The sequence below is a fragment of the Puma concolor genome, chromosome A3 (assembly GCF_028749965.1).
Source record: "Puma concolor isolate L17-30 chromosome A3, mPumCon1.1.hap2, whole genome shotgun sequence".
NCBI classification, from domain to species: Eukaryota; Metazoa; Chordata; class Mammalia; order Carnivora; family Felidae; genus Puma; species Puma concolor.
In genome coordinates this window covers 2,131,435-2,149,428 of record NC_141669.1, presented here as the reverse complement: position 1 = coordinate 2,149,428, position 17,994 = coordinate 2,131,435, and the positions used below count along the sequence as shown (strand labels likewise).

At 55.8% G+C, this 17,994-nt stretch overlaps 1 protein-coding gene across 2 annotated transcripts in view; it reads left to right on the top strand.

Moving 5' to 3' along the window:
- The window catches only part of EIPR1 (EARP complex and GARP complex interacting protein 1), a 122,210-nt gene that overhangs the window by 68,039 nt on the left and 36,177 nt on the right, over nucleotides 1-17,994 (top strand). The gene's annotated exons all lie outside the window — the stretch shown is intronic.

The window sequence follows — 17,994 nt, the reverse complement described above, 5'->3', positions numbered from 1 at the left end:
CGTACAGGCGGGCGCGTCCGTGTGCGTGCCGGCACGTCCACACCTCTGATGGCAGCACCCAGGGGACAGGAGGCGGGAGCTTGCGCTCGCTGGTCCCGTGTGGTGACGTCTAGGTCTTTGCCTGCTCAGGCTCGCCCGCGGAGGAGATGTCACTCCAATGCCGTTGATGGGAAACTCTTCCCCAGGATCACAGAGTAGCTAAGCCGGACCCAGGATTCAAACTTGGCTCTTCCAGCTGCAGAGTCTGTCTTCCCCGTCGCGTGGTCCCTTAGCTCAGTTCCGTGTGCAGCGCCAGTGCATGGCTGTGTCTTGGCAGGCCTGCGGTGGTCAGGTGTGGAGGAGACGGGGTTACCTGGGGACACACGGCAAGCACACACAGTGAGCTATCCGCCCACGCCCCGGGCCCTCCGTCCTGAGCCTGCAGCGGCTGTCACGGGAAGACTGTCCGTGTCGACCACCCTCAGCCCCTGTGGTGTTTGTAGAGATGGGAGCACCTGGAAGGCGTCAAATGAAAGGTGTGTAAATACCGAAAATGTTATTAAGTCCCCAAGTAACTTGGGTTTTTTTGCGTTTCATGGGGAGACCCAGAATTTCAAAACGGTTGCCCTCCGCATTTGAAAGGGATTGGTGATCAAATAGATACGTTTAAAATGAGTCTTTTACTTTTGTGCCTTCCGCAATCACCCCCACCCTCTTCCTGTCTTCTAAGCCATTTTAAGTGAAACAAAGAGAGGAAAGAGAAGGTGACAGCCAGGGCAACGATGGGTCTTGGCGGGGCTGCAGGGCTGTGCCCTCATGTTCAGTCGGCCAGAGCTGTTAATTGGGGCACATCCCCGGGACGCCTCTCCGTCCACTGCGTGTTCTCTGGGTGGGTGCAGGATGGCACGCTCATTAGGGAGGCAGTGGGATAAGCCCGGTCGTCGGCGGGGAGAGTGAAGCTTCTGGAACTGGCTCGCCATCCCCGCCACACGCACTAATGGGCACCAGCTGGGCTTCCCCGCGCACAGCGGCGGCCGTGGAGGCGGCAGAGGCCTCCGTGCCCACTCGAGCACACACTTCAGTGGCCGTTCCCTGGGCAACGGCGTCTCGCAGCCAGCTGGCTCTGCCCCCAAGCCCATCAAAGCGCACACCCGCCAGGAGCCGGCGCTGTGCCCGCCGCCGTCTGCGGGCTCTGATGTCGGAGCATTTGCAGCCGGGTTTCAGGGTTAAACATGAGGGAACGAACCGGAGGACTCAATAGTCAGGGGCCGCAGTTGAGGGGGTGTGGAGGTGTGCACGAGGTGGGTGGGAGGGAGGGAATGTAGCCGGTCACATTTCGTGTCCGCTCCAGACGAAAGGTGGAGGGGACGGCTTCCCTCGTTTGTCTAGGGTGAGAGGAAGTGTGGCCAAGAACAGCCTTTAGCCGCATCCAGGGTTGTGCGAGCTGCTGTCGGCGGGCCTGGGGCCACGTGGCGGCTCTGTGGGGAGGAGGCTCCCTGGCGGGGGTGCAGGAGCCTAGAGTGGTCGCGCAGATCCAGCGCGGGCTCACCGGGTCGTGGTGTTTGTGGGGTTTGGCCACAGATTTCCGTGAACTGACCTAGTTGACTTGGCTGGGATTTCCCCCTTCCAGCGTGGCTGTGCCCACTGGGCCTCACCGGTCATGTCTTCTGCGATATTGAATACAAAATTACCATTTTTGAGCACTCCACCTTTTAAAGCATTCTGGTGTTTGGATTTGGCCTTTCCATCTGACACGGACTGAATTTAATGAGTACAAGATTCTCTGGTGTTTAACATGGGGGCTCTGCACATTTCATAGAGGCTTCGGTTTGCTTTTATTTTTTTATTTTGAGTGAGAGAGAGAGTGAGAGAGAGAGACCGCGGGAGGGGCGGAGAAAGAGAATCCCAAGCAGGCTCCGAACTGTCAGTGCAGAGCCTGACTCGGGGCTTGAACTCATGAACTGAGAGATCATGACCTGAGCTGAAACCAAGAGTGGGGCACTTAACCGGCCGAGCCACCCAGGTGCCCCGAGGCTTTGGTTTTAATCTTTCATTTCTGTTGAAAGATTTTTGTTTCTGTTTTTTTTTTTTTTTCCTCCTCTTTTTCTGACCCATCTGTAGGAATTTGAAATAATCACAGTTACATTTGAAAAGATATGACAAATTCAAATAGTTTGTTTTGGAATCGGGTTTCAGCATAGGACTTTAATTTGCAGGGTTGGGGCAGGTAAAGATCGGAGCCGTTCAGCGTTGAGTGTTGTAACTTCACGAAAGTAGGTTCTGCTCTTGCATTGGCCACCCAAGAGAACTTTTGTGAGACACGGAAAGATCACGTTCACCATGCACGTGGCTCCCAGGAATGGCTTGGGGGCACACAGTGGGGCTGCAGCAACCCGGAACCCAGAAGGGCCCTTGCAGACAGCAGGGAGCACGTGACCTTAGCATGTGGCCCTGGCGCAGAGCTGTGCTGGATTTGTCTGAGGGGCTGGGGGGAGCACGTCTGGTGGCTCTGCTGAGCGCCCGAGCGCCGTTGCACTCAAGGAGCCAGGTGGCCTCCCACGAGGGCTTGCTGCCTAATAGAGAAGTCAAATGGGACATCTGCGCTGATTTGGAAGGGCAAGCCGACTTCCCCAGCAAGCGGCCGCTGACCTTTACTGCCTACCAGGCAGGTGCAGTGGTGAGTCAGGCAGCCACAGCCCGACCGTCCTGGAGCTCAGGTTCCATCAGGGGAGTGAGCCACACACGAGGAAGGACAGGCAGGCGAGTCAGTGCTGGGCCAGCCAAACGTCCGTCCGTCCGTCGGTGGCCCACCGACTCCTCGTCCTCGGCTCGTAGCAGGACGACCCTGAGAGGTGCCGCCTGGGGCGGCGTGGGGAGGGGAGGGACGCACAGGTGGGTGGCTGGTTCAGCCTGCGTGCAGCAGGGGAAATGCGTGCTTATCCGTCGACGCGGGTAAGAAAGGCACAGAACGCACGCAGGGGCGGTGGAGGAGGGCGCTCTGCGAAGGCTGTGGTACCCAAGTGGCGGATAACATGGGAAGAAAACGTGTTGCGGTGATGGCTGGCTTCTTCCTCGTTACCACCCCCTCCCGGCCAAAGGCAAAACACCAGAAACTAGAGAGTGGACCAGAGCACTTCCTGTCCTGGTCCAGGGTGATTCCTACAGAAGGTGAGCCAGGGTGGGCTACAGGGAACTGGTCACGGTGTGTTTCCTTTCTGCTCCTCCTGGACACTTAGCCGACGAGCCGCAGGCTGCCTGTGACAACTCGTGAGCTGGGGTCCTGTTCCCGCTCGTGTTCAGAGACCCAGACGACAGCCGGAGAGCACCTGGTACGGGAGCTCGTGTACACGCACAGCTCTGAGCCCCCGCGCTGCGCGCACAGTTGTGCTGGTCCCTACGTGTCCCTCGTCCGGGCTCTGCGGCTGGTTGTGTGCCTGCTGCCTGACGTGGCGGCCCCTGCCCCGCGTCCTGCCTGCCCTCGCGCCAGCACGCGGGACCACCGTGCTCACGGGTGCATAGTGAAGGCCCTCAGTTTGCCTTCCCGTTTGGTCTCCTTGGTGTCCGCCTCCACTCAGCGGGGCTGAGGCCGTGGCTCCGAGCCGCAAGCCCGTTTCAGCGCCGCTTCGTGTGGGGTCCAGGGGGCCGGCGCCGTGTCCTTGGGCTCCACGTGTACAGCCTCTTCCCGCCGTCCCCGGTGCTTCCTGAAGAACGTGTGTCCGTGTAGACATTGTGTTGTTAGAGGAAGCGTTTGCTGTTTCAGCCCGGGGCACATGGCAGACCCTAAACACATCGATCAGCAAATCATCAGCTTTTCGAAAAGTGAAGGTATGAAGGTTTTGGGGGTATTAATTAGTTTCTGACACGAGTGGGTGCCAGAGTAGTTTATAACGGTGGTTTTAAAATCCCATCGCCGAAAGTGATTCATGCCACTCTTGCTCTAGCTAATGCTGATGAATCACCATGTTCTCAGTTTTAATGAGAATGTGGATGGTCCCTGTCCAGAAAGCAAACACTGGGATGCCAAGCAAGTGTCACTGTTTCCTTTTTGTAGATCCGAAAAATGTGTGGCTGCATACGGAGTGCAAGTTAACGCATGTATCAGCGGAAAGTGCTGTGGGTTCCCGTGCTCCACGTGGTGGGCGGTGAGGCCGTCCAGCGGGCAGTGAGGCTGGGCGTCCCTCATGGCGGGTGGTGAGGCCGTTTGGCAGGCAGTGAGGCTGGGTGGCCCGCATGGTGGGCAGTGAGGCTGGGCGGTCCGCACAGTGGGCGGGGAGGCTGGGCGGTGGGCGGGGAGGCTGGGCGGTGGGCAGGCACCCTGTCCTGGCATCTCTCAGGGCTCTGGCACAGGCACACAGCCATGGCTTCTGAGTGCTCGGTTGCCAGAAAGAGCCGGGTCACCATGTAGTTGGGTTCTAGAGACGAGTGGACTCTCTGTTGGTCAGAAGGTGACTCAGGCCGGGGAGAGAGCCCAGGGCCCCTCAGGGAGGCAGCCTCGAGAGGAGCCTCTGATGGAGCAGCCTGGGCCCAGCTGCAGACCCGGCGGTCAGGATGGAGAGGGTGGTCCAGGCCCGGCCGTCTGTCTCCTGATGTTGTGTCCTGCCAGGGTGCCGGTGCTCAGTGTCCTGGGGGGCAGGGCTGTGTTGGAGGGGACGGTGCCGTGGGCAGCCTCGCGGGGGGCTGACAGGGGAGTGGAGTGTGTTCCTGGCAGCGTGTGAAAGAAGCGGTCCCTTGCGGAACGTTCTCAGCAGCGACCCTGGCGTCCGTGGGCAGAGTGGGGCCATTGGTCTAGGGATGTATGTGTGCCGGGCCCAGGGGCACAGCGGTGGGGCTGGGGGTGTCCTTCACCAGCTGCGTGTGCCCCTGGGATTCTCAGGAATCATTCCGGAGGACAGCCCAGGAGCTCCTGGGAGGGCAGGCGCCGGCCACCCTCTGGGACGAGGGGACGTGTCTGTGCTTCATCCCTAGCCGGGGGGGGGGGGGGCCTGTTGTCCAGGAGCGTCGGGCACTTGTTTCACACCTGGCAAGGGAAAGGAGACGCTTGTGCCCAAGCTGACACCGTAAACACATTGTCTCTTTAGGTGACTTTCATCCTTTTGACAGTCTGCGGGTTATAGAGCGGGTGTCGGCGTCGAGAAGGCAGATGACTTCTCCAGGGTTGCGCGGCAAGTACAAGCTGGGTGGGGACACAGGTCAGGGCCTGTCTGGTGGCAAAGCCCATCCGAGTGACCCTGTGCACACCTCTCTGTCTGCTCTGAGCACCCGGGAGGCCCTTACACAAAAAGAAAGGAACCCTTAAAACTGGGTGTGTGAGGGGGGTGTCCCCGCTTTGTAAGGATGTTAGGTGGGCAGACAAGTCAGTGTTTGTTTGGGAAGCACTTCGGAGATCGCCACATGAGTGCACTGTGGTTGCTGCCTCCTCAGGCCGCCCCTCACTTCTTACTTTAATGCTGTCCGTCTCCGGCTTTGGGCCAGGGCATTGTCACTGAGCCCAGTCTTCTTCTGTATCGTCCTTCTTACGTGAATTATGCCTGTAAAATGCCCTCTGCAATATCCACTTTTCATTTCAGGACAGTGAAGAAAGATCTCAGACACCGTGGAGCTGTCCGACTACAGAATCTGTGTGTACTTTGTGGAGCCCCGCCCCCCAGCCGTTCCCACACTGTGTTTCCCTCTGCACCCCCAGGCCGTGGGGCCGTGCTTTGTCCCCCGACATCTCTATCCCTGCGTCCCTCCGCGCCCCACCCTGCCACTTCCTTTACGTCCTCGTTCCCAGTGGGTGATTCTCCTGGGGGTTTCTGATCTGCCAACCGGATGTTGTTTCTAGGCATTTTACTTAGTTCTTTTAAAAATTTTCTGGGTCAATTTTGGTGGTGTTTTTTGCTTGAACACGTTTTTGATTCCAGCTCTTATTTTTTGGTGAGTACTTTAAAGATTCCAGTGCCTGAAGTCATTGGAATTCTCACTCTGGGGTTCCTCCTTCCGGCAAGCTCCCACTCAGAGGCAGTACCGCTGGTGTGAATTTTATCCTGTTTTACTGGTCGCCCCTGTTGGGCTGTCCTAGTTCTGTGGGAGTCCCGAGGGGCTGGCCCGCGGGCACATTCTTCTAGAGTTTGCATCCTCTGGAGACCGCGTGCGGCTGCCAACGGCCAGGACTTCTGGTTAAATTCTTGACCTAGGACTTCCCAGTCCAGGACACCAGCGGTGTGACTTCCGTGAGGGCCGGGGCGGGGTGCAGAATGCCAGGTGGACTGCCGTCTGCTCGGGGCTGTAGCTGAGATAAACACGCGTTACAGACGTGTCTCTGTGCCAGCGCGTGCTTTTAAAGAGAAAGTGGCCCTTCGGGAGCCTAGACTTTTGCCAAGGTCCCAATCCCAATACGGTACCTGTGTGGGCCTCCTGGCGATTTCCTGTTCGACGTGTCGTCCGTAGATTCCTGGTGGAGACAGGGATTGAAAGGGCAGCCTGAGCTGACCTTTCTGGTTCCAACAACAGCTTTAGTCTTTGCTCCTGATCATCATATATGTGTGTATATGTATGTATGTATTGTACTTTCTGAAAGCACGACTGTGCATTTAAAAATACGGATAAATATTTTACAGAAGTGTAAGTTTTTTCGGGATGTATAATTAGCTGTATTGCTAGAATCAAGTTCCTGAATCTATTAAGTTGATAAACGAAAGGAAATGTTAATAACCGTAGTGGGAGAGAACAATAAACTCTTTACTTCCTTCCTGGGCTTCTCACATAAATATCAAACTGTCTCGTGGCCATGTTACCTGGGTATCTCCTAAACATTTCCAGAGCAACACAACTGAAACTGTGTTTTTTCTAGGTTACTCACCCTTGAATGATACCACTGTCCTTTTAGACATCAGGGTGAATTTATCCTTCAGGGTCAAGAAACCACACCAGGTGTTTTGTTTTGTTTTGTTTTGTTTTGTTTTGTTTTGTTTTACTGAGAGAGTGCCGATGCGTGAGCATGGATGGGAGTCATGACCCTGGGATCGTGACCTGAGCTGAAATCAAGAGTTGGATGCTCAACTGACTGAGCCACCCCCTGCCCCTGGCGTCCCACCACACCTGGTGTTCCAGAAGGAGGGCATTTCATACAGTGGATGGGGACTTCAGGCAGAAAGGGGGGAATGCTGGTGGGACCCGGATCTTACGCTACAGGAAGCCGCTTGCACCCCGCCGTAGAGGGGCCAAGGCACACGGCGATGTTACAGGAACCTGGGAGCCTGCTGGCACATGCTCCGCAGGCTGGGCTCTGGGGGGAGGGCCGCCGTCCACACCCTAGGTCTTGGGAGCCTCTCTGTAGTTGAGAGGCCACGGCGAGCATCCGTGTTGGGCGGGTGGACTCTCCGTGCTTGTTCTCAGCCGTCCGCCTGCACGCCTGCCTTGCTTTGCTTCTGTTCTGTTCTTTCGCTGCTTTTCGCCACTGCTGCGCAGGCCACTTCCGCCTGGCACCGGGAGCTCCTCCCTGGGGAGCAGAGGCCGTGCAGCCACCAGATTAGGAACCCGCTGTGCTTTCAGGGCCCGCCCGGACTGGATTTTGTCTGGAGTGAACAGAGTTCCCGCTGGCCGTCGGACGCGTCTGCCTCTCCTCGTGGCGAGGCGGGTCACGTGACACCCGTTCTGTCGTGTGCGGGACTCACGGTTTTTGCCTCCCACGACCAAGCAGTCCCCTCCCGCCCCCTGGAGCTGGTTCCTGACAGCAGGGTGATTACATGTGTAAGTGGGCACCGCAGGGCAGCGGGGCTCGAGAACTGCCCTGCGCCTCTGCCCTGCGGCTCGCCAGGGGCTCCCACGGTGGTTGTGTTTGGCGTGGACGCTGGGAGCACCGGCGGGTGCTTGTGCCTGGGCCTCTCTCGGTTCAAGCTCCACTCAGGCGTCGGCCTGCCGGGTCGCTGGGTTAGGGTCCCGTGGTCAATATGTCATTGCTTCCCAGATTCAAAAAGGCCACCAAAAGTTGGGTCTCCTCGTTTCAAAGATGCCCCAGCACGGTCCAGATGGTTGGACCCTTCGGAATGTCACTTAGGCGGTGCCACTGGAACCCCACAGGCTTTCTCCTCACTGTGCACCTGCCTTTCACTCTCCCTGAGACGCGGTGTTTGCCATCTGGGTTCCGAGGTGGAAACCAGCTAGCAGGGCAAGCAGGGGATTTGGTACAAGGAATTACTAACTACGATAGAAGAGTAACTGATACCTCATAGGATGGTACTCGAGGGTTCAGGGCACCCAAGGAGGGGGATGTGGAGGGTTGCAGACCGTGCTGGAGGGGGCGTGGCTCAGGCCACTGGATGGCAGGGGAGGAGGGGTGCGGCCCTCTGGACCGCCGGGGAGGAGGGCTGCGGCCGGCTGGATGGCAGGGGGGGAGGGGAGGACGGGAGGAGGGGCGGACTGTGGTGGGAAAGGCTTGGCCAGCCTGCAGCCCTGGCCAGCGCGAGCTGGCAAGCAGCACTGGGCAGGAGTAGGCCACCCGTGGGGTCAGGTGGTCACAGCAGCCACGTCAGGGCGTGGAGGGAGAGCCCTCAGGGCCGTGGGCAGGTGTGGAGGGGCCTGCGGAAGGAACCGGCACGCCAGCCTGGGCGTGCGGCCTCCTACCCCGAGGTTCTGAGTCAGGAGGGCCGTAGGAAGGCTGTTGCCAGGCTGAGGCAGCAGGGTCATAGACGAGGGTCCGGGGCCCGTTCGGGGGCCGCGCTCCTCGGACACCCTCACACCACACCGCTCCCGGGACCCCATTGCAGTGGAGGCCCTGGTTTATCTCTGCGCAGGGTGTGAAGGCGCACACGGAGCTGGGAGCTGGTCTGTGCACCGAGCAGGAAGGTCAGCGAGGGTTCTTGGTGCGGGGCCAGGGCGTAAGCATCTCAGGCTCTGTGGGCCATGCAGCCCCTCTCTCGTATGCTTTCCTTTGCTTTTCTATGTCCGTTAAAGTGCAGACCATCCTTAGTGGGCGAGCTGTACAGAAACGGGCAGGGAGCCGGATTCGGGGCAGGCCGGGCCCACCCGGGGTGAGGTCCAGGTGGGGAGCCGAGAGCCCTGATGGGGGCTGGCCAGGGTGGGGGCCGCTGCCCCGGCTGGTGACGGCGCCTGGCTTTGGGCGAGAGTGCTCGATCCGTACCTGTGTCTCTGAAGCCGGGGGCTGCTCTGTGTTGCCCCTGTGGCACCAGCACAGCAGAAGTAGCTGCCTCACGAAGCCTTTGTCATAGCCCGCTGTCGTTCTCCGAGAACTTCTCCCGCTGCACAGGCCCAGCCGGGGCCTTGGTGGGACCTGGTAGAGACCAGCGTGCCAGCACCTTCCAGGGCTTTGATGGTGAGCGGAGCTGTCCGTTCCCACTGGTGCGGCCAGTGGTGCCGCCTTTGGTGACTATCCTGATAGGGAAGGTCCTTCCCGTCATCCCTGGGTCTGCTGTCTCTGCCCAGCCTGCCCCTTCCCTTGATACGTTCGGGAATCTGGCGATCGCTGCAGGTTGGTTGGCCGGCCCTCTTCGAGGTGGACGGGGGCCACGAGTCCTTAGGGCTGGCTGTTGGCCAGGTGGTACCCCTGGGCTCACTGTGCATTCTCGAAGGTCTGGACCCTTCCTTGCCCTTCCCGTGGTGCCAGCATCGTGGACCTCTGTCTGAGGTTGGCTCTTTCTAGGGAAGGCTTGGAGGAAACTTTGTCTATTCTGCAGCAGTGTGATAGAGTCCTTCCTCCAGGGGGCCCGGGTCCCCCTAAGGGCAGGTGTGCGAACTGTTCTGGGTCAAGAGCTGAGTGAGAGGTGGGGACTCTTCACTGGTGGCTCAAGTCAGGTTTCTGCTCGGGGCTGGGTCGTGTTGGTTACATGGGTCGGGGGTACCTGAGTGTCTGGCAAGGTCTCCTCTCCCCTCACCTGGCCTAATACGCTCCGATTGGCCCTCGGTTCCTGTGCCTGCGTTGTCTGGAGATCACGGCTGGTCCCTGCCCCCATCCACCCTCGTTCTTACAGTCGGGGAGCCCTTGCTGCCCTGACCACCCTCAGAGCTGCTTGGTGTGTGGGACCCCCCACTCCAGTGCGGGGAGAGGAGGTGACAGGCTGGGCCCTGCTCACTGCCGTCAGTCTGCCTCCTGCATGCCGGCCTCCAGGATTTATCCATGGCGTGCCCTAACGCACGGAACAGCCAGTGCAGAAAGGCGTTTTTAGGCCCAGCCCTGGAGGCCCTGCCTGTCCCGGGTGACTGCTTAGTACAGCTGGATTCTTCTTCATTTGTCCTGCTCAGCCTGCGCCAGACTCAGAGATGGCTGAGCTCTAAAAATAGCCCTCGGATTCCGAACGCGCCCACTGCGTCCCGCGTCCCGCTCCCCACCGCAGCCTCCTCCCCTCGGGCTGGGGATCAGATTATGTCCCCAGCCAGGGCACCGCCAGCCCTTTAGCTGAGCTGACTGGAGCCGCTATTCAGGCTTACAAAGGCTCTAATCTCCTTTGAATTCCTCTAAGCCTGGACTCGGTAATCCCTCACAGCGACAGCACGCTCCACGGGCACCGTCTGCACAGCCTCAAGCACGCCTCTTCCATTCATTGGCCCCGATTATCTTTTTATCTCATTAAGTGCCTTCAGCTCGAGTGCTCCATGTAAGACACAGACAGTGGTGTCACACTGGCCTTACAGACCCGACTTGGTGTCTTCTCTTTCGAAGCACTGGGCCGCTCGAGACTCAGGACCCTTGGTTTCTTGTCTGACTCTGGCGCGAATGAAGCCAGTCAACTTTACCCGGCCTCAGTTTCCTCCTTCACAGACAGAAGGGGCAGCGTTCGTCCTGCGTGCTGTGGGAGCCCCCTCCTCGCTCACGTGGCTGTGGTCTCCGACTCTGCAGTGGGCAGCGCTGTGGTTTCTGCCACAGGCTTGGTTTCTTGCCGCCACTCGGGCCCTGCCCTCCGGGGGCTCCGGTCGTCACGATAGTGATTCAGCACAGGCAGGTACGTTACAGGACCCAGCTTCAGGATGGGCCTAAAAACAGAGATAAAAGCAGAATGCCTCACCGGTTATTACAGCATTTTCCTTCTAAAGATCAGGTTTTCCTTCTTAAAAGCACCTTAGTTTCTTTGATAGCTGCTGGATTTGCGTTGAATGCTCTGTTGAGATTCATACAGATATGGAAATCCTCAGAGTTTCAGAACCAATTTGCATGTCTCGATGGGTGTGCTTCAGCGTTTCTTATTCAGCAGTGTTTACCTTCAATTTCATCTGCTCCTGAGGATTTGGAGAGTTTCTGATAATGCCTGCCACATTCCTTGGACCTAAAGCGCATTCTTTTCAGCAATTTTTGCCGCCTCTTGCATTTCCGGGGTGGGTGCTGTTGGCAGGTGCCCCGGGTCACTTTCTGGTCTTTCTCAGGATGATTTTTAGAGGTTACATTTCTCAGGAAGCGAGTTTGGACTCACCTTGTACCCATCACGTTTTCATAATAAATTCTGCCAAGAAGGGGCGCCTGGTGGCTCAGTCCGTTGAGCGTCCGAGTCTTGATTTTGGCTCAGGTCATGATCACAGGGGCTTGGGATCGAGCCCTGTGTCCGACTCTGCACTGAGCGTAGAGCCTGCTTGGGATTCTCTCTGTCTCTCTCTGTACCCCCCATCCCCACTCCCACCCCGCTCTCACTCTCGGTTTCTCTCTAAAAAAAATAAAAATAAAAATTCTGGTAAGGAAATTTTATAATCTTTCAGAAAGTCCAAATAAGTTTTCCAGATGCTAGAAAATTTTCTTAAACCATTTACCTTTATTCACCAATTTTTAGAAACACCTATGGCTCTCAGCGTCCAGTGTCGTTTTCTGTCTCACATGGACTCGTGTGTCACCACCAGGGTGGGCGTTTCCATCACTGTCCTGGTTCTTTGTCCAGGCGCGTCCTGCCTGGAGGGAGCCCCCCCCCCCCCCCCCCCGTGGCCTCGGCGCCCTGTGGCACGCCCCCGTGGTGCGTAGCAGCCCCTCGTTTGTCCGCCCTGGAGAGACTTTGCTCACTGTTGGCCCAAGCCACGTGCGCATAGCAAATTGAAGAAGGTTAGAGTGTCCCACGGCATCCTCGTGCTGTGTGGACGGGCCGTGGCAGTCGGTGCTGGAGGCTTGTCCTTCCCAGCAGATGTGGGGGCTGCACGATGGGTCTGCATCCAGGGCTTCTAGAACGGCAGTGACGGGTCGTCGTCCCCAGCTGTCTCCCTGGTGGCCTTGTGGCCATTATCCCTTCTTGCCTGTGTTGGATGCTCCACACTAGTGTCCCGGCCACCAACCTGTTTTCGGATTCAGCCTGTCTTACACGCTGACGCTAGATCCTTCTTCTAAAGCGCGGCAGGCGCTTGGCCCATTGTGTTTGCACCGATGGAACGCATACCCTCCCTGCCGGCACTCGTGTCCTCGTTCCCGGCGGCCGGCCTCCACCCCGTTGTCTGGAGCAGATGCTCCCCACGCCTCCGCTGGTCTTCAGGCCCCTTTCTGGTCTGTCCTGCCAGGGCCTCAAGCCTCAGTTCTTGTGGCTTTCATTCGTGTGACCCTACCCCAAAGTGAACTGTTGGCCTTTCTCCGTCCTGCAAAGCCACCGGGCCCCAGTCCTGCTCGCAGAATGCCTCAGGTCCGCTTCCACGCGCCCCAGTCTCCCTCGTGACTGGGGTTCGTCGTCCTCCCCACTGGGAAGGCATCTCTCTTTCCTCAGCTCTCTACCTGGACATCTCTCAAGGCACTTGCAGATCTCGTCCTCGTATCAGTTAACCGTCTGACTGTTTTGCGTCATTGTCGGCAGGGTCTGTATCTGACTCTGTCCTCATTCCCAGACGGAGGCGCGGAGATGGTTGGACCTGGTGGCTAGATGGTGTTACACGCAGGTTGTTGTGGCCTGACAAACACCCATGTCCTTTCAGTGGCTTGTTGACCATTGTCGCTTGTGGTTTGAGGGGATCTCTGCTCTGTCTCTGAGAAGAGCACCACGCCCAGGGGAATTAGGACCTTCAACCCTGCAGAGCCCAGAGTTAGGCCTGTGGGTCCTGGGGGAAGAGTAAGTGGGCTCAGCCCTGCTGTCCTTCCCTGTTGCCAGGGCTGTGGGCTCCCGCGTCGGGGACACAGAACCACGTAGAAGTATCTGGTTTCCAGTCCGTGTTGGGGACATAGTACCACGTAGGAGTATATGGTCTATGCAGTTGTCCTGTGCCTCGGGGGCTTGCCTGACTGTGCCCTGGTGGGTGTGATGGGGCTCTCAAATGAGTGATGCTCGGTCCACCCATCAGGTCCCAGAGGCGTGGCCCGAGCAGTTTTTAAAAGTGCATGTGAGTCTTCGGAACCCTGCGATTCTCCCCACGAAGCCCTCGTGGTCCCATTTCTACCCCTGACCCCTTTCACACAGCGGGGCCAGCAGACCACGTGTCTGCAGCCTGACCTTGCCGCGGAGCCCGTGGCGCCGGCTCCCGTGCAGGCGGCAGCCTCCTCCAGTCGCCAGGCATGTGGGCTAGCCCGGTGTTGTGGGTGCAGCGTGTCCGCTGCGGGATGAAGAGGTCCTCAGGCGCTGTGCCTCCTCCTCTGGGCACGTAGCCTGCAGCTTCTCCGGGGTACTGGGCCTCAGACCCCGCCCAGCGCCGGGGCCCGAGTCTCCATGGGGTATCTCCCCCTGCTGGCCGGGGTCTGCTGCACGCTGCGTGGGGCCGTCAGTGCACGTTCCGCAGGGCGTCCACGCGGCTTCGGAGCGTATCTGGCAGCAAGCAGGGGCACTGATGCAGCCTTGCGGCAGAACCACGTGTGGTTTCCTCCTCGTGGAAATACGGACGGTGTCGGGTCCTCCGCCTTCACTGGGATAGGAAAGAAGGCACGTGGAGGTCAGCGTCCATGTGTCACGTACCTGAGGCTGGTGGCGGTCCTCTTGACGGGGACCCGTGTCTGGCACCGCAGCTGTGAGCGGGACGCCAGCTCTGTTGAGCTTAGAGGAGCCCACGGTCTGCCTCCAGGACCCGCTGACTTTGTGCGGAGGCCAGATGGTGGATTCGGCAAGGCCCTTCCATGCCCTTGATCGCTAATGTAGGCACGTGTGTCCGCCACCTGTGATGGGGTGGGGGCATCAGCGTCAGTCCTGCTGTGCGTTCATGGACCATGGGAACGAGCACTGGGTGGGTCTGTACATCCAGGAGATCTGCTGTGACCAGGCGTTGTCCGGGACTTTTTTGTTACGTGGCCCTCCAGTGTCCCCACTCTAACAGGGGACATGACACTTGGGGTCTCAGACCTTGTGTTCAGCAGGTCTTGAACCACTGAGCATTGCCCTTTGCTCAGTGTACGACCACCACGTAAGTCGCGGTAGGTCTTCTTGGGTGCACGCTGGGGTAATGGTCACCGTCCGTACTTGCCCCATCGTTGTGGCTTCCGAATTCCCGGAGATCTGGCCATATTTTCTGTCAGTGGGTTTTAGGTCTGAAACTGGCTCAGATCAGTGCCGGATAAGGGATTGTGACTTTTGGTGGGGTGACTTCCCTCAGCCTCCTGCTCATCCGTTCTTGTTTTCCTTTGAATTCGTATGTGTGTATGAACGCATATACTAGGCAGGCAGGGCTCTGTTGAGCGACCATCTGTTTTGCTCCTAGGAATACCGTCTCTTGTTATCTGTCGCCACAGCTCTCGGCCAGTTGGCCTTCCCCAGCTGGCACGCTGCCTTGTTGGTCATTATGATAATTGCTACCCCCGACTTCTGGCAGTCACACGCCATCCCCAGGCCGTGGTTGCTGTGGGGCCAGGTTTAGCTGCTGGAATCGGGAGTGGTCACAAAGCTTGTTATCAGGCAGTCACACTCTGTGACAGCCTCTCCTAAGAGTGCAATTGTTGGGTTATTTGGTAAGTGAATGCTCAGCTGCCAAAGGGTGTCCCAGAATGTCTGCACCGTGTTAGGGTATCTCCAGCCCCAAAGGTCTGCACCGTGTTAAGGTTTGTCCAGCCCCAAACGTCTGCACCTTGTTACACTATCTCCAGCCCCAAATGTCTGCAGAAGACCCATTTGTTCCACATCTTTTCCAGTGCTTGGTTTTGTTCATCTTTTTAAAATGAAATTTTAGCCATTCTCGCGGGTGTGTATTACATCTCGTTTGGTTTTATTTTGCATTTTTCTAGTTACCATTGATGTTGAGCATCCTTTCTGGTGATTGTTGATCATTCATGTTTCCTCTTTTTTTTTTTTTTTTTTTTAACTTATTTACTTATTGAAAAAGAGAGGGGGGTGGGAAGAGAGAGAGAGGGAGAGAGAGAGAATCCTAAGCAGACACTAGGCTGTCAGCATAGAGTCTGATGCAGGGCTCAGTCTCACTACGCGTGGGCTCATGACCTGAGCTGAAATCAAGAGTCATACACTTAACTGACTGAACTGCCCAGGCACCCCCCCATTCAGGTTTTTTCTTGAAGTGTTGATTCAGTGTTCTGCCATTTTTAAAATTCGGGTTGTTACTTTCATTAAATTGTAAGAGTTCTTTATTATGGATACAAGCCCTCTGTCAGATAAATATATTAGGAATATTTTCTTCCAGTCTTCGTTTTTTTCATGATATCCTTCCAAGAGCAGAAGTTTTAAGTTTTGTGAAGTTCAATGTCTGTTGTTAGATAGAAGCTTTTAATTTTAATGTGGTCTATATTATCAGTGTTTTCTGTTATGATTTGTGTTTTATTCTGCCCTACTTAAGAAATCTTTGCTTATCCCAAGATTGTGAGGATATTCTACTATGCGTTGTAGAAAGGATTTGTATTATTTTGTCTTTCACATTTTTATCTTCAGTCTGTGTGGAATTAGTTTTTGTGTATGTTGTGAGATAGGATAATACTTCATTTTTCATGTGAATATACGATTGATCCATCATCTTTTACTGCAAATACCATGCTTTGTCCATTCCAGTGCAGTGGTATTTTTGTTATAAGTCAGTTGACCGTTCTTGATAAGGTCTGTTCCTAGATTGCATTTTCTTTCTTTGGTCTATGTATCTGTGTACCGATACCAAGTTAATCCTGGATTTGTAAGCCAGCCAGATTTGTTCCTGTGCCCGGCTGTTTTGGCTGTGTGGACAGCTCACATTTCCATTTAATTTTAGAAGTACAGAAACAGGTTGTCAGCTTCTATCCAGAAAGCCTTTTGGAACTTTAATTAAGGTTCACGGGTGCCTTACAATAGTGAAGCTTCTAATCTATGAACATGGTATACCCTCCTTGGATAGGCCTGTACTTTCTCCCAGCAGTGGTTTTAATTTTGCTGCACACAGGAGGTCTTACACCTCTGTAGTTTGAGATTTTATTGGATATTTGATTTTTTAATGTGATTGTTAATATTTTTTAAAAATTTCCTAAAGTGTTGTTGTTATCTGTAGGTATCCAGTTAAATTTTGTATAACACCTTGGTGTTCAACAGTTTTGCTAAATTCCCTGCTTTGTTTCTAAGAGTATAGTGTGTGTAGACTGTCAGGTCTTCTACACCCATTATCATTAGCAAGTAGTGGTGTTTTCATTTCTTCTTTTCCCAGTCTTACACCTTCATTTTTTGCTTGACGTATGAAGTAGGCAGGACCTCTAGTACATTGTTAACTAAAAGTGGTAATACAAAACCTTCTTGTCTAATTCCTCTTCTCAAGGGGAAAGCATTTGGTATCTCTCCCGCACCGCTGTGTTTGCTGGGTGAGCAGGGAGTTACAGGGAAAGACACCTGAGCAGAGTTCCTCAGAGAAGGAATTTGTTCTCTGGGGACTCTGGCAGAGACGAGCTGTGTGCATTTCACTCATCTTGTAGAGAAGCTACAGTTAGTTCTCACGCGGGTGGCTCCATCACTCTTCACATTAGAGAGTTCTTTTTTCTGTCATTTAGGAAGACTGATATAATCTGTGCGTGAACGGGGTGAATGTCTCAGGCGTTCCTTTCTTCTTTCTGCCTCAGAGTCATCAGTTAGATATTCTCGTATTTTAGGAATGCCATCGCCGCTTCTCAGGCTCTGCAGACAGACCGTGTGCTGGAAACTTCCACAAGAAAATGAGTTTCTCGTGTAGAAAGTCCATGGTGCGCTGCATTGTCAGAGGTGAAACGGGAAGGTGACCGTTAGGTGTGTGGCCCAGCAAGCTGTATGGGACGTGAGCCCCGACCTTGGGGTCAGAAGGCCCTGGTGGAAACCCCTATCCTTCCGCCTGTCCTTTGACCATGGCCGATAATGGCAATACTGCCCCTGAAGCCCGGCATCACCTGTTATGTTCACTGGTGCGTTGTTTGGCTGATCAGTTGGTGTTTGGATTGAAGGGCCGTTGCAGCTGCTAAGTGGGACATTTTCCAGTGTGGCATGAGGCCCTTTCTTCTTCGTATTTCATGCGGGAAACCTTGTGCACGCGGTATTCTCTCTTGTTCTGCATTTCTTTTATGGTCCTCACTCGATGTCAGCCTGGTGATTTAATGTTGAAACCTGTTCCTTGATTTACCATCATGTACTAAAAGGCCTTTAAAAGGGAATGTGTTTAGCACAGATGCAGTGTGGTACTGAACGGAAAACATATTTGAAAGGATTTATATTTAGGGATTTATGATTTAATTTTTATCCCATAATGTTAAACCTGATTCGTTTTGGTCTTCTGTGTCTCCCTGTCGTACTGAAAAATCGTGCAGAGGGGCAGAACCCGGTGCCTGGTGTGTTCCTGGAAACAGGTGGCCCTGGTCTTTCTTGTCTTGGTGTCCTTATCCACCGGGAGGCATTTCAGAGTGCTCCACGACAGATCCCCAGGGGCTCTGAGTGGTGGGGACTGAGCAGCCGCCGTCGTCTGCAGGAGATGCTGTGTCCACACGGCGCCAGTGGGCACTGGGCCGCACGCTGCCCGGAGAGCCAGGGCACAGCCGACACGACGCCTGGTGCGCTTCAGTGTGCGGTTCCCACCTGCCCATCCCCTCCCCTCCGCGCACGGGGGTCCGGCGGCACTGGCGACACGGTTTCCAGACGGAGACTTCTCAGGGTGCCCGGTGCCGGTGCAGGATTCCCTCGTACAGCTGTGAGGAGCACCTGTTCGCCGTCAGCCTTATGCCCG